Consider the following 14,534-nt stretch of genomic DNA (forward strand, 5'->3'; position numbering starts at 1 on the left):
TTACATCCAATACTCAGCATAGTGCCAGACACACAGTAGGCAACTATTAAATTCTTACTGACAGGCATTTCTTTTTTAAAATAACATTTAATTTTTCTCCAATTACATGTAAAAATCATTTTTAACATTCATGGTTTTTTTTTAAGTTTTGAGTTCCAGATTAGACTAAGCAATTTGATATAGGTTATGCATGTGCAATCATGTAAAACATTTCCATATTAGTCATTTTGTGGAAGAAAACTAGAACAAAACAAGAAAAAAAAGTAAAAAGTAAAAAATAGTATGCTTTGGTCTATATTCAGATGGCATCAGTTCTTTTTCTGGAGGTGGATAGCATTTTCATCATGAGTCCTTTGGGACTGTCCTGAATCATTGTCTTGCTCAGAATAGCTAAGTCATTCACAATTCTTCATCATACAATATTGCTGTTACTGTGTACATTGTTCTCCTGGTTCTGCTCACTTTACTTTGTATCAATTAATGTAAGAAGGACTGACACCGGAGCGGCCAGGTAGCACAGCAAGTAAGAGCACTGGCTCCAGTGTTGGAATGACCTGGAGATCAAATCCCGGGCTCAGACACTTAGCAACCACCCAGAAACACCTGGCTGTGTAACCTTGAGCAAGTTACTTAACCCCAATTGCTTAGGGGCGGCCAGGTGGCTCAGTGAGTAAGAGCACTGGCTCCAGTGTCAGGATGACCTGGATCAAATCCGGGCTCAGATACTGAGCACCACACCCAGAAATAACTGGCCGTGTAACCTTGAGCAAGTTACTTAACCCCAATTGCTTAAAAAAAAAAAAAAAAGGACTGACATTTCAGGGTAAGAAAGTCAAGAGAATACTAGGGAGGAATAAAACTCATGAGAGTTAGAGTAAAGTGAAGTTAAAATAATAAATTGAAAACAGGAAAAGATAACATTTTATCAGCCACTCTTTTCCCACCAGAGTTTGGTGGGAAGCAAGCTACAACAGAGCTGGGTCAATCCTATACTTGTCCTACTTGCACTCCTTTAATACTTTCTCCCCCCATCCCAACACCAACTGATCCTTTGACAAAAGAGTGAATTTTATACTCTAAGGCAGTTTTCTATTTGGCTTTTTAGTAGCAGAAAAAAAGTGCTAAAGGGCCTGCTTTTGCATTTCAGCTTTGATATTTACTCACTGTATGGCACTAGACAAGTCTCATGAGTGCTCACCTATTGCTACTACATAGCTCAATATGCTGATTGATTGAGAAATTGATTTGTATTCAATAAACATACTCTCATAAGTAGATTTTTCCAACTTCTGTAAAAATTAAATTCAGTTCATAATTTATGGAATCTTTTTTAAGATTGGGGGTCACAATGAAAATGTCATCTGGCACATCTTTCAGATGGCAACTCTATAGTACCAATCGCTTGTTTGCATCTCGTTTGTCAATTAAAATTGGAATGCCCAGGGGCGGCCAGGTGGCTCAGCGAGTAAGAGTACCGGCTCCAGTGTTGGGACGACCTGGAGATCGAATCCCGGGCTCAGACACTCAGCGCCACACCCAGAGATAACTGGCCGTGTAACCTTGAGCAAGTTACTTAACCCCGATTGCTCAAAAATAAAAAAAAAAGAAAATAAAATTGGAATGCCCTCCTCTCTAATCTCTGTCCTTCAAGTTCTAGTTCAAATGACACTTTGTTCATAAAACCTTTTCTAATACCTTCAGATAGAAGTGGTCCCCTTCCCTAGAACTGGCATAATTCCTCATATCTCTCATATGTAGTTTTATTCCAGTTTGCATGTTAATTATGTATCTATCTTATCTTCTCTCCTAAATTATGAACTCTTTGAGTGCAGGGATTGTTTGTCATTCTATATTTGCATCACTCAGCACTTGGCACAGTGCTTTGCTCATATAAGATACCGAATAAGTATTATTTGTTGATTATAACAATAGACAAATTTGTATAATGCCTTTAAGGCTTGCAAAACATACTGCAAACATATTCTCATTTGATTCTTACATCATCCTTGTAAGATAGATAGTACAAGCATTATTAACCTCATTTTTACAAATGAGGAAACTGAATGTTGGGGCAGTTAAATGACTTACCCACAGTCACACAGCTAGCAAGTACATAAGTTCATCTCTCTTCCCACTATATCATACCATTTCTGTCAACACATAAATGTTGACTAAATAAGCAGGTTGTGAAAATACCAACATTGCCTGATGCAATCTCAATGACAAAGGATAAATCTGGTCACTATTGTCATCATTTTTATTAGAAAAAATAAGATCAACAAGAGAGACATAAAATTCAATTGGAGAGAATTCTTTCTATATGAATTTATCAGCTAGGTACACACATCTCAAGTAAGTTCAATAATGGAACTGCAAATAACAGAATAATTTGTTTAGTTTCATTTCAAAGGATTTTGCTAATATCTAACTTTGCTCTCCACATATTTTGTTATTATGTCAATAAAATCTCATAATTAAATTAAGGTATGACTTTTGGCAACCTCTCCATAACTCAGTTTCCTCATCTATAGCATAAAGGTATTAGACTAAAAGATATATAAGTTCCCTTGTAGCTCTAAAGCCTATGCTGATAGGGTGCTGTATTGCTTAAACTTCCTAAAAACAGACATAATAATTTACCTTTATCCATTTCCCACTTTTCCAGGTCAAAGTTTGTTTGAATATATCAGGTTGGAATTATTAACTTCATAATTAACTTCATCTTCTTCTCATTGCCATTCTTCCACTAGGTTCTAAGAGGGATAAAAGACAAGTATAAAAGCAATATATAATATAAATAAATAAATATATAAAGCCATAAAGTAATCAAAAGTCTACAATGAATGAAAACCCATTTATTAAATGCTTACTATATGCCGGATGCTATGCACAGCACTGAGGATGGAAAGACTGAAAAAGAGTGAGCTCCTGCCTTATATCCTAATAGGGAAGATAACATATGTAGGGAAAAGATGTCCTAAGGTGAATTGTGGATGACTAGATGAGAGGTAAAGCCAAAGCATGAGAAAAAGGCAACAAGTGAAACAATTAGAGAACAGTGATAACATGAGAGGATATAAGAACTGAAAGGCACCCTAGAGGCTATGTAAGCCAACTTCCTCACCTTCTAAATTAGGAAACTGAGGCCTAGAGTCAAATCAACAAGTCAACAAGTATTTAGTAGAATGATCACTATGTGTGAAACACTGCTAAACGCTGGAGACAGGAAAAAAAAAACCAAACCAGACTGCCCCTCAAGGAATTCACATTTTAATGAGGAAAACAACATGCCAACAACTACATACAAACAAGATAGGTGCAGGCTAAATTGGAGAAAAGCTCAGAGGGAAGGGATTAGTATTAAAAGGGATCAGGAAAGGCCTCATATAGAAGGTGGGATGTTAGCTGAGACTTGAAGAAAGTCAGGAGACAGATTTGAGGAGAGAAAGAGAACCAGGCAGGGGAAATAGCCAGTGAAAATTCACAGAATAAGGAGATGGAATATCTTATATTCATGGAACAGCAAGAAGGCCGATGTCACAGTATTTCAGAGTGAGTAGAAGGGAGTAAAGTGGAAGAAGAATGAACAATAGGATGGAACTAGGTTATGAAAGGCTTTGAAATCCAAGCAGAGTATTTTAATTTGATCCTCAGGGTAAACAGGGAGCCACTACAGTTTACTGAATAGGGGGCATGGGGAGGTGATATGGTCAGAACTGTGCTTTAGGAAGATCAATTTATCACCTAAGAGACAAATGAACTAGAACAGGGAGAAACATGAGGCAGAGAGACCAATAAGCAGGCTAGTACATTGGCCCAGGCATGATCATGGTAACGAAGGCCCACATCCAGGTGGTCAGTGTCAGAGGAGAAAAGGGAGGGTATAAGAGAGATATTGCAAAGGTAGCAACAATGAAACTTGACAACTGACTGCATATAGGAGGTGAGAGAGAGTAGAGTCAAGAATGACATGTAGGTTTTGAATTTGAGTGACTAGAGGGACAGTGATTCCCTTGACAACATACCTACCACTTAGCACAGAACACCTAGTGGGCACTCAGTAAATACTTGTTGACTTCTTGACTTGATTTGAAATATAAGCAACAAAGCAATAAACAATACATGCTTTCTCTCTCTGTTTCTCTGTTTTATAGCCATATTCTTCCTGCCAGTCTGACAGTAAGCTGTTAGTCACTTATTGTTAGAAGGCAGGCAGCAAAAAGGAAAATAGAATTAATTATCTATATTATTGGCAAGACTTGTTTCTTAATAACTCATCTCACAGTACCAAAGACAATAAATTTTTTCCTTAGCAACAGAAAGGCAAAAAGGGACAATCTTTGAAAAGTTATTTAAAAAAAAAAAGAGTAGCCCAACTAGAAGGGTAAGAAGTATAGCATTATATGCGAACAAGATATTCACCTGTGTGGAAATCCACCAACCAAACAGGAGAAGTATGGTGGTAAGCATTTGGGTGAGAGTTAAAGAAAAGAAAAAACAGAGGTGATATCCTGGTGGGAGTATACAGGCTTCCAGGACATCTGGTGTTCCTGACGCAGATCACAAAACTGGTACAGGACAAGATATAATTGTGATGAGGGACTTCAACTATCTGGACATCTGGCAGCAATCTCTCTCTGCTAAAAGCAGAGCAGCTGATGAATTCTTGACTTACCTTGCTGATAATTTCATCTTTCAGAAGGTGAAAGAAGAGAGTAAAGAAATTGTTACTCCAGGCCAGTTTTGACCAATAAAGAGGAAATGTTTGACTACGGAAAAGATGAGAAACTTGAAAGGCAGTAACCACAATCTTTCAGAGCTCATGGTATATGAAATTTCTGACTATCATCTGACATATACCCTGGACTTTAGGAAAACAGATTTCAGAGTTCAAAGAGAAAAGAGGCAGGCTGTCATGGCTTGAGATACTAAAAGTAAAGCTGACTCAGGAGAGATCAGAACTCTCAAGAACAATATGCTGTCAATCCAGTCACTATTAATTTTCATGAGGAAGAAAAGGGGAGATATGTAAAGTAAGACTGATATGACTAATGTGGGAGCCAATTAGCAAACTCAGATTTTAAAAGGACCTATGTAAGAAATACCAATAAGGGTAGGTAACTGAAGACAAACACAAAAGAAAGGCAAGATCCCACAATGGTGCCAACAAGATTAAAACTAGGTATTAGTTTAGGCTTAGATTAGAAAGACAACTGAAAGTTTTTCAAAATCTCTCTTGGGGACAAGAAGAAGATAAAGGAAGGAAAAACACCAGTTGGTGTGAATAGGAAGACAAAACCTCATGTCTGTTTTATTTCTGTTTTTTGTCAAGAAGACTGATCTTCATGCTAAAGGACAGAAGAGAAAACCCAGGAGACTGGTTTTAGTCCCAACTCTGCTACCTGTTTGACTTTAGCCTCTTTGAATTGTAGTTTTCATTTCTAAAAACGAGGGCCTTGAACAAATTGATCCAAAGGATTTCTTCCAACTCTAAAGTTCATGATTCTATGAACCTGTGTAAGTATCTAGCTAACTGTAATGAAGTCTTATCTGGTCAGAAGATTAGCAAGTAAAATACCCAGAAATTCACAGGAGAAAAAAACTTAAGAAAGAAGCCAGCAGTAAAACACATGGCCTCAAAAGTCAATTCACAAATGACCCAAGTTTAGGCAACAAATAAGAGGAATTAGAATATCTGATGCAAGAAGACAAAATTAATCTATAGATATCACTGCAACATGGTGGTATAGTCTATGTCCATGGATGGGTATATTTTATTAAAAGAAACAGGCTAGTTAAAAGGAGTGGGGTGGGGAAGGAATTTTAAGTTAACAAGGTAAATTTATGGGAGGCAATCCGGGAACCAGAGAAAGGAAATATAAGGGAGAGTACATGGATAAAAGCCAAAATAAGGAGAAACAAATGATTTTGTAATTGGATCAGATCACCTGGACAGAAAGATAAAATAGCTAAGGAGTGGTTTAGGGAAAGATATAGTAGTATTGGGAGACTTCCATCATCCAGACATCTGTGGATATCTCTCTCTCTCCCTCACACACACACACACCCACCCACACACACACATACGCACACACACAAAGAAGCTAATAACTTTTTTTGGAAAAATAAATTAACTTTTACATACACTTATTATCAATCTCTTCCATTCCCTCTCCCCAAATGAATACCAATATTAGAAATAAAATTCTCATACAAAATATGCATAGTGTTTCATCTTCAGTCTTCTGGACTTGTAGTTTATCATTTCACTAATCAAAATTCTAAAGTCTTTCAGACTTGTTTTTCTGTATAATATAATTATATAAAGTGTTCTAATTCTACTTACTTTACTAAACATCAATTCATAAGTTCTTCCCACTTTCCATTTCATTATTTCTTACGGCATGATAATATTCCATTACATTCATGTACCATAATTTGCTTAGTTATTCTTTAATAGGTGAGTACTCCCTTAGTTTCCAATTTGGGGCTACTATGGAAAAAGCTGCTATAAATATATCTTAAATATGAGAACTTTATCAGAGAAACTTGCAGCAAAGGTTTTTCCCAAATTACCTATTTCTCTTCTAATTTTAATTATGTTAGATTTGTGTATAAACCTTTTAATAAAAATTATCCATTTTATGGTATATGATTCTCTCTATCCTTTGTATGTTCATGAACTCTTTTCTTATCCATGGATCTGAAAGGTAATGCCTTCCTTTATCCAACACTATGCTAATGTGTTTGTTTGCTTCTATATGTTGTATATTTAATCTATTCCACTGACTGACTTCTTTATTTCTTTTTTAATTCATTTTTTAAACTTCCAATTTCAAATTCTCTCCCTCCCATATCCCTTCCACTACCCATTGAAAAAAGCAAGAAAAACAAAACCCTTTACAAATATATGGTCAAGGAAAACAAATTTCCACATTAGTCATCTCTCTCTCTCTCCATCCCTCTCACGCACACGCACACACACACACACACACACACACACACATTGCATAGTTTGAATGCTGCTGCCTTTCTTAAACCTATAAGAAAACAGTATGTCACTCTACTAATTATCTTGCAAAGGAGTTTAATTAGCTGGTTGTAATATCTAAATTCCTTATGTGGCACACTACTTGAGCCACCAGTCTAAGGCTTATAAGTTGTTTTCTCTTCCTGAGACAATTATTTCTTAAAGGGATGCAGTGCCGACCATTCCCCTACTGCCAAACATGGTAGTGCTAAACCCTCACTTCAAGTCCAAATTTAATCTAGGGAATTGAACAGAATATTGTTCAAAATACTAAAATATTAAATCTGCTGTTACATTAAGCTTAGAAACCCTCCCCCCCCACTCCATGGTATATTCCATTTTCTGAGGTTATTCCCAAATGCATTAATAGATTCAGAGACACATATGATCAAAAACATATCATGTACATTGAAAAATAAACTAGACCAAATACTCTTTTATGGAGACATTTGCCACCAATCATCTCTTAGCACTGGTCCCATTTTCTTCCTTGAGGAAATCCAGACCACACATCCACAGTTCACGGAAAAGGAATGGGGGAGGAGTGTTTTCTTTCTACATCAGGATTATGGATTTTTTTTCTTTTAAGAGAAAGTAACAACAGAATTTCTCTAAAGAGAAAGCAGGGAAGATGGTGATGAGCTTCAACTCTTATCTCAGACTCATAGACTAAAAGAGAAACCATGCTCCACAATTTTCCAGATAAATAATATTCACAAAAGCTAGCAGTCTCAGCAACTCTTGTTCTTTTTTTTTTTTTACTTCTGTTCCTGACTCTGCCCCAAGCTTAGAAACTTTCCTCATGGTATTATTTCTTCTGGTTGACCCTGGTCATGGTATCTGCACCTCTCCATCTGGTCTTTAGTCACACCAAATGCTTCCTTCTCTCCCTTGTCCCCAAAATAGAAATTATAAGGTCAGGAGAAGTAAATGGAGGGTAAAAAAAAAGAGGGTGTCCTAACACACACACTAGAGGCAAGGCAACTTCTATCATTCTCTCTCTGCCATAAAGAGTTAGAGTGGTCTCATTTCTAGTAGTGTGTCTCAAATTCTGTTCCATCTGTGGAAGATTTTCACAGGGCCTAAGATCTCCCCAGACATGAAAAAGGCAATAGAAAAATACTTGCCACAATTATGTAATTATTATTGAAGAGAATGAACTGAGGAGAAGTCTGGTGAGGTCATCTTGCATTCCTTTTGCATCTCCTTAGTAATGTGTTGATCCTCTGATAAGCTCTTTGATAAGAAATGCACTTGCCTAGGGGGCAGCTAGGGAGCGGCTAGGTGGCACAGTGAATAGAGCACTGGTCCTGGAGTCAGGAGGACCTGAGTTTCAAATCCAGCCTCAGACACTTAACACTTACTAGCCATTTAACCCCAATTACTTAAGTCACTTAACCCCAACTGCCCTGCATTCTCCCCTCCAAAAAGCAAAAAAAGAAAGAAAGAAAGAAATTCACTTGCCTGACCCCAGCTGCTTCTGTGTGTTTGTGTTTGGGGGTGGGGGAGTGGCGGGAGGGAGGTGTCTGTATGTATAGTTGTGGCAGAGGAGCAGGGTGTACTTACAGGGGCTGAGACTGAAAAAATGTTGAATTTGGAATAAGGGAATCTTGATTTCTAATCTTAGACCTGCTACTTACTAGTTGTGCTATTTTTGGCAAGTTACTTACCTGCTCTGGGCTTCAGTTAACTAATCTGTAAAATGAAGCAGGAGGTTGGACTAAATATCCCTTGATACTTCAAATCTATGACCTGATAACATTAAGAATGATTTATTAATTCATGACCACTTCATACATCTCAGCTACATTACTGTAGAAACATCTATATGGAGACAGAAAGAACCAAACCTGAGACAAAAAAATGTTCATTGGACATACATATGATTCCCATTTCCCCTTCTGGGAGCCAACTGGTTTCAGAAGAAGAATGGCATGGTCCCAGAAATGGCCACAGACAGAAGCAGCAGGGGAGCATTGAGGGATTGCTGAGCCAGCCTGGAAGTTATAGAAAGCAAAGTTAGTAGTGGGGAGCAGCAGGAACAGAGTGAATAGGACTTCTTGGATTAAATGGAAACAGAAACTGAGGTAAAAGAGAGTCATAATGTTGCAGAGCAAACCTGGCCCAAGAACTTCATGAATACTCTGAGTTATATGAACTGAATAAATCTGGGAGGATCTCACCTCCAGCATAATACTAAAAGTTTGGAGCAGAGGTGTCAAAAACAAGGCCTACAACACTACCACCCCCAAGTGCAACCTGAAGCAGATTAAAATATAAATGGGCAATATTTAACAAAATAAATAAAAATACAAAAAAATAGATAATATTACATTTTAAAACTGTCAATATGTAGCCATCTTATTCACAGATTAGTGGCCTCAGTTCTATTTGAATTTGTCATCACTGGTCTAGAGGATAGTACACGTCTCTAGTGAAAGTGAGATTCACTGGAGAAATAGTTTGCTTGACTTTCTAGCAATTACAAATATTTTTCCTATTTGGGAAAGGGAGGTTCGATGCAAGGATAGGATAGGAAGAAGGAGTAAACCTGTGATTTCATTAGTATAAGGAACTCCCAGATGAGGAAATTCCCTCTACCAATGCAGGACAGTACTTTCTCTGAAAGTTACAACTGCATAAAGTAATGAAAGGTTATGAGATTTTCCAAGAATCACAAAGCCAGTAAATATCAGAAGTGAGACTTAAACCTAGGTCTTCCTAGATCTAAGGCCATCTCTTTATCCCCTATTCCTTTTTTCCTCATAATTATGAAGCCATGCATGTGCAGCTTTCCAGAGGATTTCTGCTGTGAACAGCTTTCAAGGTTCTGATTACATAGTATAGTGAGTTCTTTATTTATTCAATAACAAATCAGAGCAAAACATTCATAGAAAATAAAAATACAGCATTCACCATGTCACAAGTCAACAACTTATCACTAAAATGGCCACACAGTTTTCACCAAAGTGGTCACATATTTTAAACAAAGTACATTCATTTAGTCAATCACAAAATCCTTAATTCAATCACAAAGTACAAAAGTCAATGTTCTCCACCCCTAGGTCACAGTAAATCATAATCTTCTCAGTCAGTACACAGTATCCAAGTAAAGTCTTCTTTCAGCTTGATTAGAGGCTGGTTCTCAGCTTCCATGGTTCCTCTTCCATGGTCCCAGCTTCAATTGTCATTGGGTTCAAAGGCAGGCAGCTCCCAGTTCCTTGCCCAGTTCTTCGTCCAGTTCCTGTTTCATATTGAAGTTCACAGTGTCCAGTCTACCTCAAGTCCTTCACAGTTCCTGTTTCTGGGAAGACAAAGCTTGACAAAGCCACAATAATATCCATGCACATTGCTGGCACCATCTTCAATTCACTATCTGCCTGTGAAATCAACTCAGACCCACCAACAAGGTCTAGAACTCATCACAAATCATCAACATAGAAATCAACACAGATCCACAAACAAAGTCCAAGAGGTCAGCACAAATCATCAGCAAAGTCCCAGGACCTCCAAAACCCTCCTCCAGGACTTCTGTACACATACAACCAGAAAATCCTCTTTCAGGGCTTCCAGTAAGGTCCCAGGGCTTCTGTACAAAGTATCACAAACAAACATCAACACAGACAGAGCAGACAAACAGAGTGCTGGGATACCACAAGTTTTCTCCTTCTTGACTCTGCCACCACAAGAGTCCTCTTCTCAGTTCTGCTGTCTCTAGCCTGGGCCTCTACTTCTACATGGTCATTAGCTTCCTGTTGCAGGAATTCATTAGTTCTAGGGTTCACAAGTTGTGGGGTTCACATGTTCTGTTTCTTAACAGACTTGATACAAGGCTCAAAAGAAACTTTAACTGAAACAAGGTGTTAATTCAATAGCTGAAACAACACTTCTGTGCCTGAAGAACTGTTATAGGTCCCTGGCTTAAGACCATAGGGTTTACCAGAGGGTGGGAGAGAGTTGTTTTGACTATATTATGACCTTGGGTGTGTCTTTCCCTTTTTGATCAATTTTAATAAAGACTGCTATACTGTCAGCTTGTGTGCTTGCATGGGAGCTGAGGTCCCTTTTCCTTTTCTTGACAGACCTATACATGAGTCAAATACTGATATTCCTACGGAGAAACGGTTGAGGGCATCAGTGGGGAAAAAAAAAAAAGACTGCAATGTTAGGTTATATCATCATTATCATAATAGATTTAGGAATGGAAGGAATTTCAGAGATCATTAAGTTGAACTCAATTTACAGATGAGGAAACTGAGACCCATAGAGGTTAAAAAACTTACCTGAGTCACACAGAAATGATATTTGAACCCAGATCTTCCTACTCCAAATTCAGCACTCTTTCCATTACACCATGAAATAAAATCTATAGAAAATATATATAGGAAAACAACCTAAGAATTTTTCTCTTGGCCCTGTGAAATCACAGCTTGGGTATTCCCTCAGTCCAAACATATTACAAACCCTTTACACCTTAATCAGTCATATTACTTTGTCCAAAAACCAATTATAAATAAGACTTTAACTGAGTTATATATTGTACAAAGTTGTGAGTTTACTACAAAGATTCAGTTATAAACAAAAATATAAAAATATTTGACTTTCTAGGCTAATGACTTTCCAACAACAGACTAGAGAGCCTTCTAAATTCCAGACATATCTACTATAGTCTTATTAGTTTCTGTAACTGTTAAATTACTTGAAGAATATTAATTTTAGTTATCCTATAGAAGATACCTTAAAATAAATTTTCTGTTGGGTTAACAGATAATATAAAATGACAGTCAAATTTTTCAGGAAAGTATGTAATATCCATGAATCCTTTTCCTTGCCAAAAACTTTTGAGCTGTGCCACTGATTCTAATTTTACTCCACGTCTCATAGGTTGTGAGTTCCATTTATGATAGAATTACTGGGAAACCTAAATCACTCACCACTGTGAAAAGGAAGCCAGAACTAGTGGTCAAAGAAGGACTCTTCTGCCATCTGGTGGTTATTATTTCTGAAGTGGGAGAGTAATAAAAATCCTTTTGATTTCCTAAGTGTGGGTCAATACACTTACTTTCACACCAGGATGAGGCACTGAAGGATCCTACTGAAGGGATACTGATACATACAAATTTTCCTGATGATTTTCAAAATTTTTGTTTGTTTGTTTTTACCAAAACTATGTGCCAAAACACATCAAAGGCAACAACTAATTTTAATATATACCCAGGCATAAACACGCAAATAGAGTACTTTGTATGCCTTAAAATGCTATAAAAATGTCAGTTATTATTATTGTGACTTGCCTAAGTTCACATAAGGTCATATGAGGCAGAGTTGAGATCTGAACCCAGGTTTTCTGACTCTAAATTACATTTAATGGGGCTGGCACAATTTGTATCTGTAATTAAAAGGAGGGCAACAAAGGATGCACAATAGAACTGATCTGCCGAGTTTTTGTAGTGATCTTTATTCACTGGCAAAGATAATGGAAGTACCACATTTGTATGTTTCTACCTCAGCACATGATGCACTACATGGGCAATGGTAATACAAAAAATGAAGTAAATAGAAAGAGTGTCAGGACCTGAATAACATATAACCTAAAGGTACTCAGGCATCAATCCTCAGGATATCTCAAAGAGGGAGGAGGAAGGCGAGATAGGGAATATAGCACCTGCTCTATGCCAGGCACTGTGCTAAATACTTTACAAAAATTATCTCATTTGATCCTTAAAACAATCTTGCCAGGTAAGTATTATTATTATCCCCATTTTACAGAAGAGGAAACTGAGGCCAACAGAGGTTAAATGACTTGCCCGGCATCATATAGCCAATATGTTCCTGAAGCCATATTTGAACTGAGTTCCTCCTGTCTCCAGATCCATCATGCTATCCTTTGCACTGCCTAGTTGTCAAAGAAGGGAAATTTTCTAAGGAATAGAAAAAATTACATTTTTATATACACTGCCCCTCCAAAAAAGGAGTGTGAATGGCAACTATGAAGCCATAATGCCAAATTTTTCATCTGTACACACTTGATTAGGAGGTGATATTGGGCTGTCAAAGTCAATGCAAGAGAAAGGCAAATTCTGGCAGGTCCTAGAAATTAGAAAGGCTCTGAGTTAGGCCTGGAAATGGAAGTATGCCTGCTATCTGATGACAAGCCCAGCTAAAATCTGAAGAGGGTCAGTCTGGCTAAGTTTGGAAAGGGTCATCCTTACTAAATATGGAGAGGGCCATTCCGTCTAAATTTGAAGTGTGTTGGCCTAGCTAAATTTGGAGAGGGCCAGCTTGGCTAAAGTTTGGAGAGGGCCAGCCTGGCTAAATTTGGATGATTAATTTCAGGGAGATATAAGTTTTGACCATGGAAACTTAAGGAGACTATCTACTAAGTTATAGAGGTGTTGTGATCTGCCTTGGAGGAGGAAAGATCCATATTAATAAAATTGCAGATCCTTGACATCTTATAAAATCTTTATGAAGAGAGTTTATGCACACATAGAAGTTACCTTAATGATGGGATACTAGAATATTTTTCAATCAATTTTTTTTATAGCAGACCAAATACGTCTCTATAGTTACAAAATTTTCTGAGAGGTATACTTAATACAAATTTCTACTATGTCCTCTGCTTAGATGATTAAAAGTAATTGATTCTTTCTAAAGCATAGAACAAAATGCTTTGTTTTGAGATTGTCTCCAAACAAGTGTCTCTCACACATTTATTGAAACTGTACAAGATTCTATGGCAGATACGATCATGAAGATAACTTTATTTTAAAACCTGATGAGTATTAAGGTCAAGATTAAGAGATATGAAACAGGAAAATGATTGCTCGCTTAAGGTATTTGCCTGTGTCATAAATAATATACTGTGCAGAGTCCAAAACTAAGAATGATTCACTATCTTTCATAAGTTTCTGTGAGTACAGCAGTTCACAGATGATATGGTATGAACTGCATTGAGCCCTGGAACACTACCAAACCTTCTTAGTAAAATCCATAATAATTTGAAAAAGATGAATTTGACCATCTGCACTGAAAAAAAAGATTGAAAAACACAAATTACCCAGATTATGATATGTTGTGAGGCCTATTAAATTATGACTGCCTTAATTCATTTTACAACATCTGGTTTGTGTTTTCTATGACCCTTTCTTATGACATATATAAGAATTTGTATGCTTCTTAGAATATTGTAGCTGCAAGTGCCATCCTTCCTCTCTGGGGAATAGGAATTAATTGGTATTGGTTACTAGAATAAATATAAGAAAGCGCATGTTTTTACAAGCTAACATTTACCATTAAAGCCATTCTTTTGCTAGGATCTCTGTGTAATTGTGAGTTTATTACACTCAACCCAGTGCCATCCTCCTGGTACTGGCTAAGTAATTTCAGAATTGCCTGCTATCTAATTTACCTATGTAGTTTTAACTGTTAATTGCTTTCTTTTGCTTTCATCCATGATACCAGCAGAGAAAGTCTCTTTTTTCACCAATTATAACTTGATAGA

This window comes from Petaurus breviceps, unplaced genomic scaffold (genome assembly GCF_028583685.1).
Source record: "Petaurus breviceps papuanus isolate PSGF00001 unplaced genomic scaffold, PetGlider_PUasm1.0 90633, whole genome shotgun sequence".
NCBI lineage: Eukaryota > Metazoa > Chordata > Mammalia > Diprotodontia > Petauridae > Petaurus > Petaurus breviceps.